This window comes from Passer domesticus, chromosome 1, assembly GCF_036417665.1.
Source record: "Passer domesticus isolate bPasDom1 chromosome 1, bPasDom1.hap1, whole genome shotgun sequence".
Lineage (NCBI taxonomy): Eukaryota > Metazoa > Chordata > Aves > Passeriformes > Passeridae > Passer > Passer domesticus.
Window position 1 is genome coordinate 16,493,991 of NC_087474.1, and position 21,090 is coordinate 16,515,080.

General features: G+C 38.2%; 1 protein-coding gene across 5 annotated transcripts in view; it reads left to right on the forward strand.

Annotated features, from left to right (window-relative positions):
- The window catches only part of ARHGAP21 (Rho GTPase activating protein 21), a 111,868-nt gene that overhangs the window by 14,659 nt on the left and 76,119 nt on the right, over window positions 1-21,090 (forward strand). Inside the window, exon 1 of one of the 5 annotated variants that reach the window (XM_064407881.1) lies at window positions 14,969-14,990. The exons of the other annotated variants lie outside the window; for them this stretch is intronic. The gene's annotated coding sequence lies outside the window, so the exon portion shown is untranslated. Of the gene's footprint in view, window positions 1-14,968; window positions 14,991-21,090 lie in introns of those variants that run through there. 5 annotated transcript variants of the gene reach the window in all.

Below are 21,090 nucleotides of genomic sequence, written 5' to 3' on the forward strand. Positions count from 1 at the left end.
TTGTCCATAAGAACATAATAAGAGACAGTGTCAAAAACCCTCCTGATAAAAAATACCTGCTACTGTAGGTATTAAATTACCTTTTTACTGCAGGTAAAAAAATACCTGCTACTCTCATCTACCAAGCCAGTCAACTCTTTACAAATGGCCATCAGGCTGATTAAGTAGGTTTTATTTAATTCTGGATAAATCTACTTTCTTGTCCTTTGTATTTTGGAAGCCTTTCTTGTTGCCTTTCATGTCTGGTAGGAGGTGAAAATCCAAGTGGGTTTTGGCTTTCCCATGGGCTTTGGCTTTCCTAACCCCTATCGCTGCATGCTCAGACAGCGTCTTTGTTTCTTCTGGATCACCTGGATTATGCTGGTGATCCTTGTACACTCCAATTTTCATCTGAGCTCAGCCAGAATCTTCTTGTTTGTCCATGCAAGCCTCCTGCCACCTTTGCTTGATTCTTTGCACGCTAGTAAGGACCATTCTTGAGCTTGTAGGAGGAGATCAATGAAAATCAACCAGCTCTCCTGGACTCTTCTCCAGGAAGCTTCTTCTTCCAAGCTGATCAGTGAGCAGTCCTGTTCTGTGCAAGTCCAGGGCTGTGAGTCTATTACGTGGCTTTGCTCTCTGCTCTCATGATCCTGAACTTCATTGTTCACAGTCTCTGTAGCTAAGGTGGCCCCTGACCTTCCTGCTCCCAAGAATTCTTCCTTTTCTGTAAATATGAGGCTTAGTAGATTGCCTGTTCCTTTTTGGAATATCAGTCACTGGTGTCAGAAAGGAACTGTTAGCACATTCTGGAAACGTACTGGATTGCTTGTGTTCTGCTGTGATGTTAATAACATTATTAAAAATATGTATTTTATTGCATATGTTTTTGTGAATAGCGTAATTCTTCTGAATTGGTCTTGTACAAGCTAAAGCCCTTACAGGCTGTTGGCCAGGAACTTGTACAGGGGAATTAAATGCAGAGAAGAGGAAGTTTCATTAGGTGATTAATCTGTTTCATCATATGACATAATTTGAAAGCCAGGATGTAAATTTGATAAGAAAGAGGTTTGGAAAAGGACTGTTAAATAAAACTGAGACAAGAGCTTGCATTCCTGCAGTTAAGTAATTTTTAGTTATTGTTGATGTCAGTTTAGTATTATTGATGTAATTTTTGAAATCTGGTTGAAAGTATTTTGGTAAGTTGTGCTGTCTTTGTCTTGCTGCATCTTAGTGGTGTGCAGGTCTCCTGTCATGGTTTAACACATGATATTTCATGCAAACACACCCAGGTCATGGAATTTCTGCCATTTGACCTGAAGTTGCTGAATGGTGATTTTTTAAAAAAATAATTTCTCACTTGAAAAACAAGGTTAGGAAATCCATTGTCTTTTTACAGACATAGTAAAAAATGAAAGCAGAAGCCTCCAGAAGAGAGCCAAATATTTTTGCACAGGCTGATTGCTGTCACTTATGTAATGAGGAGCTTGGCATGTGTGTAGTAGTTCATGATTGATGGGTCACAGTGTGTGTACTCACACTTGGGACAAGACTGGTAAAATACATTCCTAAGATATACTGTGAGTTTAAAATGGTGGTAGGTGAAATTTTTGTTAAGGGTAAAGACCTGCTGCTGGCTGAAAGAAGTTTGTGGTGACACAAGGCAGCCTTCCTGCAGAAATCTAAGGAACTCTGAATTTAATTCATGTGACTTTGTTATACAACGAATAGTTAACCTGTAGTTTTCCACTGATCAGCCTCCTGCTTGTTTCTTGGTTTCTTCTAGTGTGTTACTTTTCCCCCTCTATTCTACATACTCACTATGTTGTTTTTCTTTAATTTCTTTTTGAATGTTGTAGTTTTCTATAACTTGTTTCCTAGGATTTTTTGGCTGTAATATTAGTACTCCCCTGAGTACTGGCAGAAGTCTGTTACCTGATACGTTATGATTGATTTAGGACTTGCTTGTTAAAATGGTATGTTTTTCTTGAAACGGTAATTTCATTAAGTTTCAGTGGCACATTAATTTCAGACTTTGAATGTAGCTCTCACAGACTGTCTTGAACTTGTTGATGACATTTTGCATGGGGTGTTCTTTTTCATATAGAAAATGTGGTGGTGGCGGCTGAGCAGTTTTTTGGTCTGTTGGAATACACTCACTGGCTCGGTAGGTTTTATGTACCATATCCTGGGTTTGTGCACCTGAGTTTGTCTCAGGTTGTTTGTATCAGTCTTTAGTTATGAAAAGTTTCTTTGAGTGCTTTCTTTTAAGTGCTAGTACATTTATTCCATATTTACTAGGAGTCCTTAGAGTGGTAATTTTTTACCTTTTCAATTAGTTCTGCACTGCAGTGTTAAACTTTTCAGTTAAAAAATAATTAAAAAATCCTTGACCCTTTATTCTATCCAGCTTTTTTTAGACAGGGAGTCTGTTGCTCATTGATGAACTTTGTGCTTAGTATTCAGTACAGAGGTTAGTTTTTAATGTGTGACAGATTATTCATGTTCAGTTAAGTCTTTGTGTGCATATGTATGTTGTCAATCACAGCTACCATGCATCTTAAAAAGAAGGACCACTTTATGCCCTCTCTCATCCCTTCTCATCCTGTCCTCTTCCTACTGAACTGTTACTTCCTCGGTTGCTGGAGTTTCTTTCCCTTTAATGAGTAGAAGACTTAAGGAAGACTAGGGAATTACATGCTGGTTTTGCAGCTCTGGAGGTCATTGATCCAACACTTCAGTGAGGGGGAAAAAAATTAATATTAGTATGAGTAGTGCTGCTGGTGTAATTGTTGTCTGTGCTTGTGCAGCATATCTGGTTGGCCATACTGTTCACAACGTTTGTAAACATTTATACTCTTTAATCTCTGAACATTGTGTTGGTTTCAGTCCCAATCTGTTTGCTGTTGTGTTCCTCCCAGGAGACCGTGCCCAGTGTTTGGCCCTCCATGGGACATGACAAACTGGAGAGAGGGAAGGCATTCAGGGCCTGGAGTGCCTGCCTGGACAGGAGGCCCCTGACCCCAGCTTTGCTCAGCCTGAAGCAGGGAAGGATGAGGGGGCAGCTGGATGGGGCCTTCAGCCTCTCTTGAAAGGAAGGGGATGAGAAAATGGGTGTGGTAAGGCAAGCTCCAGGTGAACACAAGGAGAAAAAATTACTGTTCAGGGTGTTGGAACAGCTTGTGAGAGGTCCTGGAACCATCCTCTTTGGAGACTTCTGGGACTTCACTGTATGAAGACCACAGCAGCCTTTTAATTAGCAGTCTCCAGTGTCTGCAATTAGGACTATGTGTTTGTCGCTTTTTTTTGGAAGAAAAATGTTTACATTGTAAAAAGTCTTAGTGGCATGTCCTTTCTAATGAAAATGAGATGTTTCTTAATATATTTATGTGATGAAAAGGACACCTGTCTGTGCCTATAGATGTCTTCAAAAAAATCTGAATTCGATTCAATACAAAACACTGGTGTGGCTTTTTTTTCTTTTTTTTCCCCCTGAGTACCACCTGTATAATGCCTCATGAAGATTATATTTTCAGTATAAAGTAAAGCTCAGTGAAATTGTGTTATTTTGGACTAGTCTGTTTTAGAGATAAAGGTGTTTTAGGGATAAGAAAAAACTAAACAAATTATGGATCTTGTTTTTAAGCCTGTCTCAAGAACTTCAATGAGATGACTGCAGAGGATGTGGCTTTTCATCATCCAGCATGAGTTTTTACTAGGGTGATGATTAGGTCAAATTTATGGTTCTTCTTTATTGCCTAACTTTGGAGGATGAAATTTTGGTGAAGAAAATGGGAATCAGGTTACCTTTCTTAGGACTGTTTTGTCTGTGTGCTTCCTGTATTAATTTTCAGGTTGGGCGTTCAGGAAAAATGAAGTATGAATTTGCTTTCTAGAGTTTTCTTTCTTTCTTTATCCTTACATTGGGGAATTCCAGAGATTGTGTTTTAATCTCAGTTCTTGGAAACCCTTTGTATTTTTTTTTCATTGTGCTTTAACTTCTTGGTGTAAATAATTCTCTCTGTCAAGATCTTGGGAATAAGGACTAGAAAAGATGGATCTCTTAGAGATAAATCTGAAGGAAATGGTGGAGTTAGGATTTAGGCCAATGTACCACAGCCACCTTGCTTGGCCTTTATTTTTTAATGAGATCAATGGATGTTATTGCTGATTTCTTAACATCATTAGTTATGTGACTGTTTGCGTGCAGGGCTGGAGATGGGCTTGGGAGTAGCTCTTGACTTGGTGGGATGGAACCCTATTGGCCAGAGTTTTGGTGTGGCTCTTCTTATACCTTTTCATTAACAGCAAACACCCCAAAATATTTTTAAGCTTAAAGAAAATAGATTTTGCACAGCTTTCTCCTATACAGAAAGCTGAAAGGAAAACAAAGTTATTTTATTGGTTTAGAAATCAAGGGAATATATCTCTGGTTTTTGCTGACTAAATCAGAGTAAGTCTGTGCTTCCAGAACTGGCTCCAGGTGAGGCTTTTTATTTATTGGTTTTCTGTCGCAAATTGAGTAAAGATGATATTTCTCAGAAACCAGTTCCTTCTGGTTCATAGGTAGGAAGTTTTTCTCCAATCTCCTCTGAGGCCTACACTTCTGGAGGCATTCTTAGTAGTCTCTGGCTGAAGTGGTGGTTCACTGAAGGGGCAAGCAGTAGGCTGGCCAAGCCCATCACTTCTAGAAATGTCATGTGGGCTTGAGAGATCATTTGGAAAGTGGAACTTACTGTTAGTTGGACTTTTTGTGCTGATGAATGGTAATATGCTAATATGAGCAAACTCCTGGTTTTTAAGATGGTTCCTGTATTTAGGGAAGCAAACATTCTCCTTGTCTTAACCTTTCAGAGGATACATGGCTTTTCTAAGAGTTTTGGAATGATGAATTGTGCCACCAGCATAGTGAGGTTTAAGACCATAATTCTAAGCGACACATCATTACTATGAACTACTTAGATACCTTCCCCACAGAGCTGCATGTGTTGAGTTCTGTGGTTTTTTGCAATCAGTGTATTTCCCTTTAGTGGTGAGCAGTAAAAATTACCCTGGGTTCACAGAGTAATTGAAATGTTGAGGCCAGAGGGTGAAGCTATTGACTTCCTCTGTAAATGTAATGGGGCAGTGCTTCTAGTTGACGAAAAGCAGGTCTTTGCCAGTGCTACAGTAGTGTTTTGCATACTGTGTGTTTCTGTCGTAAAAGTTCCTTATATCCTGTGGTTAAGAAATACAAAAGTTTTAAATTCCATTGTATGAAAGAATTCTTAAGTATTGTGTCATGTCTCTTTCATGCCACAGCTAATTTGCCTGTTACATACAGAACAATTCAGACACCTGGCTTCTCTGCACCTTGAATCGTTTACCCATGCATTGCAGTAATTTTACATAGTAATTTTTCACATTGCATCTGAAAATACATTATGTTGTCTGAACTGCAAAAAAACCTGGGATTTCCGATGCACTCCTTTCTTGAGGAGGAAAGTACAGTTTAATCTACTGGAAAATGTGTGTTGATCAGAAAAAAAAAGTTTATTGTTCCACCTGTACTCATGATTTTTTGCCAAGAATATTTCTGATTCCATAGTTTTCAGTTATTATATTTTTTTCTAAAGAATGTATATAAGCATTATAAGATCAAAATGTATTACAAGCTCTAGCTTATGATTCTGCAAGTTTCTTCTTTTTCTTGAAAGGATCACAATATCTGCACAATATCTACAGTTTCTGTAGGATCATTGCATGCTGAAATAGCAGAAGGCACTGTAGGTGAAAATGCAAGGCTTGTTTTCTTCAGGCAAAAGACAGTGTCAGAAGCAAGTGTTGTAATGGAGCAAAGAAGTAAAAATTCTTGAATCTGATTTCTTTTGCTCATGGCATCAGTCTGCCCATCTGTTAGTTGCTCTGCAGTTGCTCTTGAAGATCCCTGGCCAATTTTGGTCAAATTTCAAGGCAGGAAGATGGTCTCAGAGATAATGAAGTGCCTGGAAATTCAGAGTCACTCAGTAGGTAGCGAAGCCCTGGTTAATGCCTTGCACTGCAGGTGAGGTGGGGGAGCTGTTGTGGCCAGTCAGCACATGTGTGACTGCCAAAAAACCATTCTTTCCCTTACAGGGGATCTGACAGGATGAAAGAAGATGAGAGCGAGTTCCAAGACGTATGAAACTGAAGTCAGTTCTACTACTCATGTAGCAACTTGATATGTTTAATTTGTTTCTAAAATAAACCTTAAGCCTTCTTAGAATTCCAAAGCTCCCTGTAAGATTTGTTAACTTCTTTTAAAGGGTATTTTCCTCCAAGTAAATCTACCTTTGGATGAATGAAGGCTTTTGAGAAGAGATGGAAATTTACACAATGGTGGGGAAGGGCTTTGATCAAGTGTATGTATTTTATAAAACAAAAAACAACAGAAGTCATGAAAGTTAGTTTCAGAGTGCGTCACATGACTGATTTGATAGCACTGTTCATGCAAAACTGGCCTTGTTCCTAATAGAACCAATTATGGAAAAACTGAAGGAAAATCTGAATTTTTGAATTTCTTCCACTTATGTAAATTGCCTAGAGAGATTACTAGGTATTATAGAGATCAATCTTTGAGGTTTTTTTAAAAAGTTCAGAGTTTAAGCCTCTGAAAACACAGCATATGGAAGCCTGGTTATAGGGTATATATATATATATATATTTTATTTTTTTTTTTAGTATAGGGAACAGGAGTGTTTGATTTTGTTTGTTTGAGGTACCTCATCTTCATTCAAAGGAATGAAAGCTTCATCAAGTTCCAGACCAGCTTCTGGCAGTGTGCACGTTCAAAATTTGGGGACAGTCAGAAGAGAAAGCTAGGCATAAGACACCAAGCTGTATTAATTAACAAGCTGTTTTTATTTAACTCTTCTTCTCTTGGGAGTGACAAGTGGTGATACTTGTTTCTCTGCTGGGTTCTGTAGCTGGAGTGTGACAGGTCTCTGTACTGCATTATGTTGTCTGTAATCAATACAAGTTGCCTGACAAATTTGAAAACCTAGCCCAGAGTAGCTTTATTTGTAGCATATGTTAGCTGGTATATTTACACTTTACCATCCTACAAAAGGAAAGCAGAGGTGCAGATGTGAAAAACGTTGCTCATTAGTAATCCTGTATCTTAAAGTCTCTGTCCCCTGCCCATGCATCTGCAGGAAAAAATGTGCTGGCGAAGGACTTCGGTCTGCACTGAGTGACTCGGTGTAAATAATGTTTCTACATGGCACCTTCCTCTGTAGCATTTGTGTAACACTAACTAAGTGGGAGTTCTACTCAAGCTTTACATTTGAGACCACAGGTAGGAGAAGGAGAAAGGCTTTTGGAAGGGCTCCTGGGAAGGGTACTTTGAGATCTCTCTTGGTGTGGAGGTGAAGTGGCCAAGGAGGGTGTTCAGCATCATGGGCCTCGCCAGCTGGAGTGCAGCAGCCTTAGAAAGGTTTGCCCTAGGAGCTTAGGCTTCTTGCTCTGTGGGAGACCTACAGGGAGGTATTAAGGAATGTAATGTTCATTTAAAAATTTTTTTTCTAGGGTTTTTAGAACATATGTACAATGACTGATCGTTACTTGAATTCTAAAAGAAACTCACATTGTCATTCTGAAGTCTAACACCTTGAAGAACTAGTTCTGAGTTTGAAGTGTTTTGAATCTGATAGTGCAGATGGTAAAGTTTAACACTATAAGATATCCAATCTGTAAGGATAAGTTATCATTTAATAAAAACATATTTTTGTTATTTATGGGGGAAAAAACCCCAACCGTGTATGTTAAGAATAGCAAAATAAGGATGTTCTATGAAAAATAGCGTCAATAATGCTGTGTTATATGTTTTCCAGCATGCCCAAACTGATTTTCTGGGTTTGTTTTTTGGTTTTGAGTTCAGTCAGTGAACTACTTAAGTGAAAGAAATGTTCAGAAATTTTTTGTTGTAGTTGAGATTAGACTTCTGCTTTCTGAAGTTGGAGCTTACCTTTCTGACTGAGAGCTCAGTATATTCCCTTTCTTATTTCACTGGTGGACTGCCTTCCAGCTGAGGGAAAAGGAAGGGAGAGGAAGCAAATGTGATTATTTTGCTAGCTGATAAACTCAAGTTGCTTTACACGTGCTCTAATAATTTTATTTTAAAGAAGATTTTATTTTTCTCATTTTAGCTGGCTTCAGGAAGAGCTCAGCTGTTCTGATTGCCAGTTAGGTGAGGCTATGTTAACTTCAAAATTTGTACTTGGTGTTGAAGGACAATTCTGCTGTTACTCTCTATACATCAGAGTTGTGCTTTGACGTAGACCATGTAGTCAAGTACTGAGAACATACTGTTCTAACAGAAATAGGAGGGTTTTATTGAAAATGTCTTAATATTTCAATAGTTCTTGTGTTTACCAATAATAATATTCTTTAATTCTGGTTCTCTTATTACAGTCTGAAAATTCAGAGAAAGCAGGAATATGTCTGTGTTCCGATCATGCTGGCACTGTTTCTGGAGTGACATGGGTGTTGCTTTCTGGAATTGTCTTTCAGGGGGGTGGTTCTCTGTAAACAAACAGTTCAGCCTTCTGAGCACCCCCTGGTCTTAATCAGAGGGTAGTGGGCTCTAAGTGAAGGCGCTTCAATTGTGGTCACAATTGTTGATTAGTTTTATCCTAACCTTGTATTTAGAGATTGCTAGATTATTGAGAAGACTGAAATGTGTCATAAGAGATTTGCTGTCTAAAAAAATGTTCCAATAAATGGAAAGGATTTTCTCTAATCACTAGAGGTAACACTGTATTTTCCTGTGAGTTTCTGTAGGCATTAATGTATGTAGGGATTCTGTTTTGTTACAGTGCAAATTTTAGGATTCTGAAGCCATGTCTTAAGCTGGCAAGTAACTTAATTCTGGCTTTCTGTTGGGATGAGAAAATGGCCGAGCATGGCACTGCAGTGTAGTGAAGAATGGAAAGACTACAGGAAATCCCTGTTAGAATTCTTCCGGTGGTGGTGCTCAAGCCAGTTGTGAACCCATGTGTGTTCAGATGGGATCACTAATAATGTAAGTGAAAAGCTTTCTGTGACAGAAAATGTGTGTGTTGTTGATACCAAAGCCATTGTATTTGGTGTGAATCAATTTAGATGCTCTTACCATCATTCCTGCAGATAAAAAAAAAGAGGAAGACCTGCCTACTTTCTAACCTGATCATGGCTGCATCATTGCTGGTGTGTACATTGTTTTCTAGAGATAGAGATTCAGATGTAACCTAGAAACAACTAGTGATCTATCTTACTGTTTTCATGGGGACAAATAAGTGGTGGTGGGTAGTGCATTATGGTAGAAATAAACATGGCAGTATTTTCTTTCCATGTTTTGATTGGACATGAAAAATTACCATATAAAGACATTTCAAATTAAATCACATTTCATTCTGTCTTGGACTGGAGATGATGTAAACTAACCAGGTGAATAGTACTAATGTGATCTAAAATGCATTTGACAAGCAGACTTTTGTAAAATTTTTGCTTGATTTTGGTGTTTTAATCCTCTGCTGACGTAAAAACTAAAGATAATGAGAGCAAGTGGACACTGAAACAATACTGGTATAGTTGTGTGGACACTGGATTAGACAAACAGAAATTTCCACAGGAGCAGTACATTTGCCACCCAGGAGCTTGCAGGTGGAAAACAAGTGATCTGCTCTTGAGAGACGTTGAGCTTGTAGGTAGCAGTGATGATAGCTTCAGTAAATTTACATGTTCTCAGGAGTTTGGTCTCGTTAACACTCTAAATGTTACCAAGTGCTCAATGGTGTGACAGAAGTATGCTTTGCATGAGAGTACATATGGCTTTTATTTCTTGCTCAGTCCTCACTAAACTTGGCTGTGCATTTCTTAACTAGAACAGTGTTAAAAGCTTGCTTCCCATTTCTAAAGATTGCCAGCTGCTTTACTAGAGTGCAGTTTGAGGAATCAAAGTATATTTGAATGTATTCATTTTTATGGGATAAAATGCAAAATGATACTTTCCTATAGCTAAAGCTAGTAAAAAGTCAAGTTTTGTTTGGACGTTGATTGTTCTCTGAAACAGAGATCTGTGGCTGAATGTGTCAGATAAAGAAAAGGAAATGCTAGAAGTTGGTTAAAGAAAGGAAACACAGGACTAATTTACTGAAAATGGCTAAAATCCAAGGAAATGGGCACTACTGGAGCTTAACTGCTGAACTGAACTGATTGCTCAAGAGAAAAGGACTTTTCTATGTTGTGACTCAAACTGACATTTGACAGATCAATCCTGCTATTGCATGTCCTTCTTGGGAGCAAACATGATGGTGTAGTTGTCTTGAGAGTCAGTGCAGGAGAATTGTGCAGCCAAATTGATGAGTACCTCACTGCATGAGTTTTTAAAACAATTACTAGAACAACTCTGTTTATATGATTTAGATATTGTGAATTTGTTTGCAGGGTGATGGAATGATGTGTTTACAAAATGCATCATAAAATGCGTTGTTGAATTTATGTAATGAGCTTATACATTGATAAAATACAAGTTGCATTTATGCAGAAGAAAAATGACAGTTATACTAATCTCAGTTATTTTCTTTTGCCCTTAGTTTCTGAAGGAAAACTGATATATCTTGTGTACTCTCTTAGTTTCTCAGGTTTTGGACTAAAATACTAGTAGAATTATAGCAGACTGGTATGCATGTGTTAAACAGCCTGTAATGGTACTGTGCCACCCTTTGTACCCTGCATTTTCCCCCCATAATGTTCTCTTGAGTTTCTAGCTTGATGAACTGTGTTGCATCTTAAAAAGGAGTTGTTACAGAGGGAAGGAAACAGTCCAGATATTTTTTTCCACTATGGAGAGAGATGGTTTTTATATTTACTGTTTCTTCCTTTTTTTTTAAATGCTCATAGATTTTTGTAACATTTTCAGTGATAGGAGAGAACTCAGAATGGAATCATATTTCAGCTTCGTCCTGCTGTTGACTTGGTTTGTAGGAACTTTTTTCCTTGGCAGTTTTTGTGACCTGAGCAATGAAAACACCTTTTCTTCAGACACATTTTTCCTTTTTTGTTCTTGTGCACTTCTCATTTTCATTTGCTAAACCCTCCCCCAACACTTCCACCAGATCTTCACCGTCATCATTGTCAGTCTGCACTTTGTTAGTAAAGGGTTTACCCTTTAAAAGAATTATTGCAAGTTCTGAACAGCAACTTTCTGGTACATGCTTCGCTGTGTGCTGCCGGTGTGCTCTGACCCTTGTGTATGGTTTGTGTATTTACTCATGTAGAAAAAGTATCCAGAGTTTTAGGGAAATGGAAGCCCTTCCCTTTCTGTGAGTATTAGCTGTTTGTTTCAGAAAGCTCACTGCAGTTTTTAGAGAAAAGTCTAGATACTTGAAGGGCACAATTTCAGGGAAATTGTGCCTTTCTAGTGTTCCTTTTAAACTTTCCTGAATGTGCATACAAAGATGGAGAGTTCTGAAAGAGCTGAGGAAGTTGTTTCTGAGCTGTTTTTAGATTAGTTACCTCAAAATATTGAGATCTTAAACCTGGTTTTTAAGAGCAGGAGAGAACATTGGACTTTGCAACAGATGTGAGAGGACATTGGATAGGCTCTTGATTTTTTTATTTAACAAATTGCGTAATTGTGGTTCAGCTTCATTGTGTTCTCGCAATTCTAAGTGGTCCCTTCATTATTTAAAGATGCAGAAAGCTGACCAGTGGTAGAACTTCAAAACCTGGATATCATCATCTATTTTTCAGTCAAAGCTCAGTGTATGGTAAGGAGCTCTCTGGGCAACTGAGTGCTGGGCTCAAATTGTCTCTGGACAGTGAGTCCTGTGGTGCCTGCTAATGTTGATGTATGTCATCTGGAATCCTCTGGTTATGCCATGGGTGCATCTTTAAATGCTCTGTTGACCTCCAGATTGAAAAGTCAGTGTGTAAGCATTGCTTTTTTATTTTGAGTGAAACTTTAAAAAACTTTAATGCTTACAACAGAAATTATATCAGTTTTACTTCTGCATTAAACTTTTCCAAGAAGGGCATTGGTAAAATGAATGTTGAAGGCAAAAAGGGAAGAAGACCTATCTTGATTTTATGCCTTTTAAAAAGGAAGTTTCATATATAGTAACTGTGCTTAGGAGGAGTAAAAATGCTTTCCAGAAAACATGTTGACAGTAAAGAAAATAAGGTTAGAACAGGGGAGGGCTGGATTAGTGGAATTTGATTTAACATGATGCCAGAAAGGAGATTTATCTCTTGTAAATGAGGGCAGTGTCAAGCTGGCTGATGATGATCAGGAACAGTTTTCAGTAACAGCAGATTCAAATTTATGAACATAAAGACTGACTTGGAGAAAAACATTGAGACAGTCCATTTTAAGTAATAACTGCAATTTACTGTTGAAGGTGCTGCTCTTGCTGCAGTTTGTAAACTCCTTTTACCTGAGACACCTTAGTAAAGACTCAAGCTTGAAACAACTTGTCCTCAGGCTATTCTTGTGCCCACTGGAATTTACAGGCATTTGGATACTAACCTTTGGCAGCAGCTGACAGGCTAAGACTGACTGTTTCTGAAAATCTTCTCCTACTGCTCTGTATTGCTGTTTATGGTTTTATCTCCAGTATTTAGACACTTTTGCATAAACTGCAATGGTGTATAAGCACTGTCCAGATTGTAGGAGATAAAAATAGGTTTAGGATTTCCTTGAAACGGATTTGAAAATCAGTGGAAGGTAAAGGGTAAATAATGGCTGTTGACTTTATGGGAGGAGTTACACAAATTTGATTCTGAGTTGTAACTGCAGTTTTTTAAACAACAACATACTGTACAGTAGGAGATTTGTAATATAATATGTTGACTACTTTATTAGGAAGTTGAGTGCTTCATAGGAAATAAATATGGAGTGATATTTGATGAATCTAAAATAGATAATTGATAGTAAAACCAATCACTGCAAAATTGTACTACAGTACTGTTTAAGAAGAACTTGGTTGATGTTGATTTTAGTATAGAACAGCAGTCTTCTCTTAATTTTCCAGATCTACTTTCCCTCTTCCCTCTGCCTTATTTAGTTGGTGACAGCATTTTTCCAGTCCAACAAATGTGCAGCTGGCTGCATTTCCAGCCATGTGTAGGCTGCCCCACATGCTCTGCCAGCATCCCTGCTGCCAGTCCTGCAGGGTGCCAGGTCCTTCCTCATTCCAGCATTGCTGTCCTGGGGACTTCACTGCCTCAGTCTGCTCCGGCATCTCTGCAGTAACCCCCTGCTCCGTAAAACCTTCCCAGACATCCTCTCCAAGATTTCTCAAGCTTGGAAAGTTAATGGTGTCTCTTGTGAGGAAGTGTTATCTGTTCCACCTAGTAATAGTTGCTAAGCAGGACATTTCTTCTAGCCACATGTCATGTCAGCCCTGTCGGCTTCATTACAGACCTCTAACTGGAGATGTTATTGTTCTGTTTTTTTTTATGTGAGAAGACATTCGTTTTGTGCTGTGTTGCTGTTCTCCCTTTTGCACAATTAGGTGTTGTAAAGATAATAGAGGATCTCCTGCCATATCTCTCTTAAAATGAACCAGAACAGATTTTTTTTTTTTGTACACAACAGGGTCTTGGAAGTTTTCAGACTATTCACATTGGCAAGAAGGGAAGAGGTTGGCTTGGACTCTGGTATTAATTTCCAGGGTCCTTTGGATGAGAAATTGGAACAAGATTTTTTTAATTTGGTTTGGTTAAAACAAATGAGGCCTTATTTGTATAACTGTCTCAGAGTTAGAGCTGCTCTTTGGCCACACCATTTGTTTAAGTCTCATGTATGAGTTTGTTTTATTTCCAGGCTGCTTTTATAGCACACATTTTCTTTGCCATTTGAAGTACTTTTCAGTCATTTGTCCATTACTGAACCGAAGGGTGAATTGGCCACTTGTTCCTGTAGCCTTTCCTCCATCTTTTCCCAAGACAGTTTTTGGTCCCTTGCATCTCACGGATGTTGTTAGATAATTGTATAATTTAAACTGCAGGTTGTTCTAAGTTGGTTCTGTGACTAGTCTAATAGTTTGTGTAGTCACCAGATAAAATGTGTATGTTTCTTCAGAAACACATTTCCTGTTTCTGAATCTCACTTTGGAATGGGAATATTAGGTAAGCAGTCAAGATAGAGTAAGTGAGGTTCATACTAAAATAGGATTGTTGTTTGCAGATTGCAAAAAGGGAATACATGAAGGAAGGAATGAATTTTTCCAGTATTTCTTCAGTTTCTCAGGATCCCTCTGGTGTTGCAGCCCTGATCTATAGGATTATTGTCCTTCATTACAGAAAGCTGCCAGCATATCTGTGCAGTGCTAACAGTACCTTTACAGGCTTAAAGAGACATCTGCTGTTTAAGAGTAAGTACAAAGTAGATAAACCTGTAAAATTTTTATGAACACTGTGATGTTCTCCTGACTTTGAAAAGTTGCTTGTATTGTGCTGTTTTAAAAGAGGCATTCTAAGCTTTTGAATCTCATATGCAGTATGGGGAGTCATCATCACAACTGTGTCTAAGGAAGTTTTAAGATTCATATGATGTGAATTATGACACTAAATTGTTTATATTTAGAGTGATTTCAGCAGGAGCAGAAAGGAAGGAGGTAGGGAAAAGAATAAGCACAGTTTGAGAGTGCCTTTGTTTGCTTTAGTGTGGTTTCTTAGGATGTTCTTACTTCCCATATATTCCCAAGAATGCATAATTTGTCAGCTTCGGAAGTATTATTTTGAAGAATGTTACGCAATTCTGTCAATTTATCTTGTTGACTTGACACATAGTTGGGGTGGGAAGGGAGACTGAACAGGAAGGAAAGTCCTTGTTCCTGAATGTCGTTGCTGCATAGCTCTCATATCCTCGAGCATCACCCGGACAAAAGCTGAGTCAGAGCACAGCAGCACTGTGCTCCACAGCAATGGCCCAGTTCAGGATTTTGGACTGCGTGATCAATCACAACTGGAGTTTCATATGTAACCTGTACTGTGCATGGAGCGATCAGGTTTGTTGTTTGCTTATCCTGGCTTACAAGATGATTATATAATTCAGTATAAGGGGAGAACAGAAAGGCTCCGGTTATCTTTTCTCCCCACCCCCAGTCTTACTGAGGATGAACTGTTAGAAATGCTGTTATTTACTAAGGAGTTTTCTAGAGCTAGCAAGCATACAAAACATGATTTGACTATATAATTGCTTTTTTTAACACTTTGAGTACTTTAGTTTGTTCTCTTTAGAGCCTTATGCTTTGAGGGATTTTGTTTAATGAATTGCACAAAAAATAAATATCATGTACAGGAAGGGGTAGATATGCCAAGACAAATGAAGTTGTTATTAAATATAAAACTGATTTGTGTTTTCTTGCTTTGAAAAGACTGAGCACTTGGCTCCTTCAAAATACTTGATCATGAACAGTATTAAAATAAGTGGGGGGGGAGGTTGTTGCTCTTTTTTCTTTTAATATGTAGGACTAAATAAATCACAGGATGCTATTCAGTTTTTAATATGGAGAGATATACTTCTTGTTTGCTACTTTGCTGTAGAACTGGAGGGGAAAAAAGCCAAACAAACAAAATTGCCTGGATTCTGAATGAAAATGTTTTAAAATAGAATCCAATTACTAAAGCCTTTTAAATAGTGTGTGCAGTTGTAACACTACTTTAAAGTTACTCTAAATATTATCTGTATTTCTCATATAACATTCAGCCAGTCAGTGAAGAAAATTTATTTAATTTTTATTTGGTGTAAGGGGAAGGTAAGCAATCCTTATAAACTTGCAGTTTCAGTACAGTTACTAGGATGGGTGATTCTGAATTTCTTTCTACTATGCATAGAGGTCCTTTGAAATAATCTGCCGTTCAAACATGCCTGCAACCCCTGTATGTTATATCTATACTGAAGCTTCTTAATCAGGAAAATACAGTGCAAGGTGATTGTGGTGGGGTTTGGTTTTGTTTGTGGATATTGTTTTAGTTCTTTTGTTAATGATGCAAAACCTGATTGATGGTGCCTGGGTTTTTCAAGTACTCTAGTTAACGTGACAGGTAAAAAGTATCTTCTGTTGAACTTGAAAAAACAGAGGAAACATGATACATTGTCTTAATTTTTACAGATGCCCAACTATTTGATCTGTTTGCTTACATATATATAAGAATTCACCTGTCCAGTCAAATGCAGTATGACAATTGCTTCCCATGCTTCACAGGAATCAAGAAGCAATAAGAAAAGCCTTAGGATGTGGGTAGTCCTGCAAAGTTCTAAAATGCATTTGATATAACTAGAAGGAAGGGAAAAGATAATTGCTTTTTGAGCATATTAAAGTGAAAGGTTTTAGAAAACCAACACACTATCCCCCACCCCAAAAACCAAACCCCAAGCACTTAACCCTTCAAAAAAAGGAAAAACTTCTCCAACAAAATCCAACCAACCAAACAAAACCCAAAAAAGAAACAAAAACCACCAAAACCCCCTCACCTCAATGCAGAACAGGGTTCACATAATCTAAAAGCTGTTTCTTACCAATAGGGAAAGAAGAAACAATCTTTAGATCAGTATACCCTGAATTAATTGCATGCTTGAGGTAGTAATGGTGCAGAACTGTTTGACCTTGCTAGATTTTATTAAGTAGATTATTCAGTTTTTATGTGTGTTTGGGGTTGTTTTGTTTACTTTAACTGAAGTCCAGTCTCTGTAAACTATACAATTTAATGAACTGTTGCTGATACTCTTCTTTGAAATGAAGCTGGAAGTTTGCTTATGGGATGTTCCAGTGCAGCTACTCTGTTCCTGCTGCATGAAATGCCACGGCAGAAGTGGAAGCTGCCAGGCCTGGGGAGAGGTGCATGCTGCTGCACACAGCAGTGCTGCTCTCCACCTTTCCCACCTCACAGTGCCCAAGTGGGCTGCTGGTGAGAAAGCAGGTGACTTCTGAAGTTTGTGTCACTAATAGTATCTCAAATTAGGTTGCAGTCATTCTAAGGATTTCTTTTGTTTTTATTATTCACCACCCACTCCCTTGGCTCTGGAGTATATACTTCCCAATGCTTATTTTTTTAAAACAGGAAGTGAGCAAGTATGAAATAGCAGGGATATTTTCTTCTGTCTATCATGGTGGTTTAAATTTTAGAAAAAGTATTTTCATGGTGTGAAATTAAAGTTACTATGGCTGGACACTCTTGCCCTTTGTGCAATGATACAGCCAACTGTTATGTGTATTAAAATATTTTCAAAGGATATGCAACGTTTTATACTAAAACAAAACCCCTTAAAATAAAATTATTCTGTGATGTAAATCAGCAAAGTTCTGTTGGCATCAGTGAATTGCAGTTTTTAGTCCAAACGTTGGATGGGATTGATTACTATCACATGGTGATCCATAAAGAACAACTCAGAAACCTTCAGTGACAATTAACTCGATGCTTGCAGTTTTTCATCCTTTACTTTTTGTTTATGGGAGAACTGCACTATCTGTGTTAAAAATATTTCTTAAAATAAGGTATTACAAAGTACCAAAGTGTCTTGCTTCTTTCATATGTTGTCTGTGACAGTTGTCTTGTGGGACATGAGGTAGATTCAAGTGTGACAGTCTTACTGGCAGTTCAGAGCTTCAGCATGACTGCAAATACAGAATCAGTGAAGCCAAGTAGTAGGTAAAAAATTGTATCTTATGGGGGATCTTGGTACACAGCTTTGTGTGGAAATTTAAGTTTCTACTTATCCAGATTGCCCTGACAGTATCATAGATGATTGATCCTATTTTTAATAATAGTCTGGTCTTAGTAAACAAGGAATTTTTAGTGGTTTTTCCTAAAGAAGAAAAGAGAGAGGGTGTGAGAGCACCTTAAAAAGTTAAAGCTTTTTTTTTTTATATGATAGTCTGGTGTTTATGGGGTTGTAATTTTGGAATGCTAGCTGTGGTCCTAGAGGAGTTCCTCAAAAATGTATGGAAGAGCTAGGTAATATTATTCCTCAGTAAGGTATGAACTAGGCTCATCTTCAGTAAGATGTAATAGGAGCAACTCCCTCTGTCCTTGTAAGAATGTCCTTTAAGAGCCTCCAGCACATGAGTAGACTCTGGAGATGCCTGGTATGTCAGTTGAACTTGTGACCATGATGAGATACAGTAGAGCAAATATGCCTAAAACAATAAATTCCACTGCTTCAGAGGGCTGGAAGAAGTACTGTTAGGTATATAATGTAGGTGATACAGTGGGTTTGGATTTTTTCCTTCTTTTTATCACAAATGCCTTTCTTTCATGTGTTAGATAAAACAGTAGACCACAAATGGAGTGTAGGTTGTCCTCTTAGCAGCACACAGCGTAGGTCAGCACTGTGCTCTGAGGAGACTTCTGTTAGTTCGAGGAGAGCAGATCAGATCTTCTCATGTCCTTTTCTCATTGGTTCTTTGATGTACTGCATCAGGCTTTTTTTTAAAATCTTATTGCTGCACCCTAGCCTCTAAAAATAATGATAATATTCTTTCAGCCATGTAAATACTTAAATCTTGGGATTTTCAGCCAGGGATAAGTATTTTGCAAATTCTGTAAACTTGCAGTTGGTCAAATTTCACTGCACAGGGTGGGCCTCATCATTGCAGTTGTTGGTCTTGGAGAAACCTTCTCATCAAAGACTGTTTTGATGTACATGAAGGTTTGTTATGTGCTGGCCTAGCAGCCAAGGTGTCTGATTTCTGTTCTTTTAGCTGGAGTTCATTATTGCAGGCCGTGTGTGAGAATGCGATGCAAGCCCGGCTCTTGCATCACCTTCATTTGAGCCCCAGAACACAGCAGTACTGCAGCAGCTGCTGCACTGCAGCTATTTCCCTTCCTCTGGAGAATCTCCAGTGACATTAAAAATGCTTTTCCTCTTCCAAGTGTGTCATTTGGAGGATGAAATAACAAAGGTGTCTGCATTTCTTCTGAGATATTTGCAGCTGATAATGGTTTTGAAATGCGATATTTATTATCTTACTGTGCTCTTAGTTCTATTCATCTTCTGCCTCAGAAAGGAAGGGAGGCAATATGATAAAAATCTGTCTTGGTAGCAGTGCAGGGTGTGCTGTTTTCAGTTTAAGCAAGAAGTGTAAAATCATTGCATGAAACAGCTGGTGACTTAACTCATTGTGGAAATTCATATTGCTGGAAAAATATTTTGTAATGTCCAGAAGTACAGGGAAACAACTTGGCAACAGTGAGCAATTCAAGCCACAGTAATAGGCATGCAAAGACAAGTAGTTCTTAAATAAGCAAATAGATTTATGTTAAAATAGATTTCTTCTCTCTTCCCACTCCAGCCTCCAGACACAGAAACAAACGCAGATTTAGTTACCTGTGTCAACCATTCTTACTGACATGTGCAATCAAACTGTGAGGAAATATATGCAGGTCACATATGATCATGTCATAAGTCAATGTTGAGGAGCTTTTGGATTTGCAGTTAAACTGAAAATCCTGTGGACAACTTTCTCTTCTTTATCCTCTTAGTGACATCTCTGGGCATAAAGATTTAATATATTATTTCAGGCTTATGACTTCACACTCCTTTTTTAAGCATTTTCCTGTGCATTGTATCTTTGTAAAAGAAGTTATTCACTGGAAAGGCTGCTTTTTTCTCTCTGTTATATATGCACAATAGATTACAAATTTAGAGGTCGGTCCTAATTTAATTTGGGTGTTTGAATATGTGGCTTTACATCTGTGTATGCTAATTTTACCTTAATTTGCTTTATAGTGGACAAGCCTTTTCACTTCTAGGTTTAGGACTTTGAAATGTAGAGAGTGTGTTGATAGGCACATTATATAGAATGTTGAAATTAAATGTCTTGAAACACAGGACCAGGATTGTTTTTAAGTGGTGAGTTCGCAGGAGTTTATGAATGAAGTCACTGTATTAGAGAGCTTTAACACTGAATATCTCATGCTGTATATAGATCTGTTTAGAGGTTATTTTTGAGGTGGGAAGCTGTGTATGTGGGGAGGTAAAGAATCTTGACACACTGGTCTTTTTTGTGTTTTGAGCCATGTTCTTTGTGTTAAAATTCCTACGCTGTTATTTAGCTTTTATCCACGCAGTTGTTCTTAAAACTCCCCCCATATGTCTAGGTAAATCTACAAATGGAGTCAAATTTTGGAATAACAACCCACGTGCAATAACAATGTTTTAAAGGTTACTGTTTAGGTTTGACACTGAAGGATCAAATCCCTGATCTTCCAAAGGCTTCTGTTTGGCTTTGGGCAGGTTAAGAGACTTTTCTGGTATACATGAAATAAAATCCCAAGTAGAGCTGCTGTAGTGCAGTACTGAATGAGCTTAAGCCTTAACAGCTTGAATTACCAGGAGGTACAGTGATGCACTTATGCAAATGAAGTGAGGTGTCTGGTCTCTAAATGACCTCATTTTCTTGTTTTTAGAACAGAAATGAGTATGTTCTGTTTAGGTTGCAAAGGTCAGTAGTTTCGGTAAGAGAAGGTCAGCCTCGTGCTTACATTCAATAGAGAGCAGGTACAAGGATGCACTGTCCCACTGCTCAGCTCAAAAGCAGCAAAGCTCTTACTCAGTATTGTAGCTGCATCTTGGAGAAGCCTAGTCAACACAGAGGTTTGCCACAGGGACAAAGAAGCTGTGGAAAAATGGTTGTTCTGGTACTTTGGTCAATTTTATCTGTGTCCCTTGTAGAGTTAATAATTTTTTTTATTCAAGTCATAGTCTCTGGCTGCAGTGGAGAAAAGCACTATGAAGGGAAGGAAATATGTCGGTAGCTTCAGGGCTGGTTGTAGTTTCAAGTGTGGAGCATCAGTTTATTGAAATGGGGTCTGTGCAGGTGATTTTGGTGATTTTATATTTTGCAGTGGTTTTGGTTTTCTTGGAGGCTTCTGCAAAGCTATTTCACATGTAAATACATTTGTGCTTATACTATGGTTAGAAGTGTAGTGGAAACTATCTGGTGTCTTGTGTGTTTGTTAAAGACCAGGTTGTTCTAGAAAGCAAAAAGAGTACAGACTTCACTGACACTCATTTCTATTTTTGCAGTAGTGTACTTAGCTGGGGACAGAGCTGGCATTTCTTATTGTCCTCTCCCCGTTTGTAGGAAGCAGAGTGGGTCATGG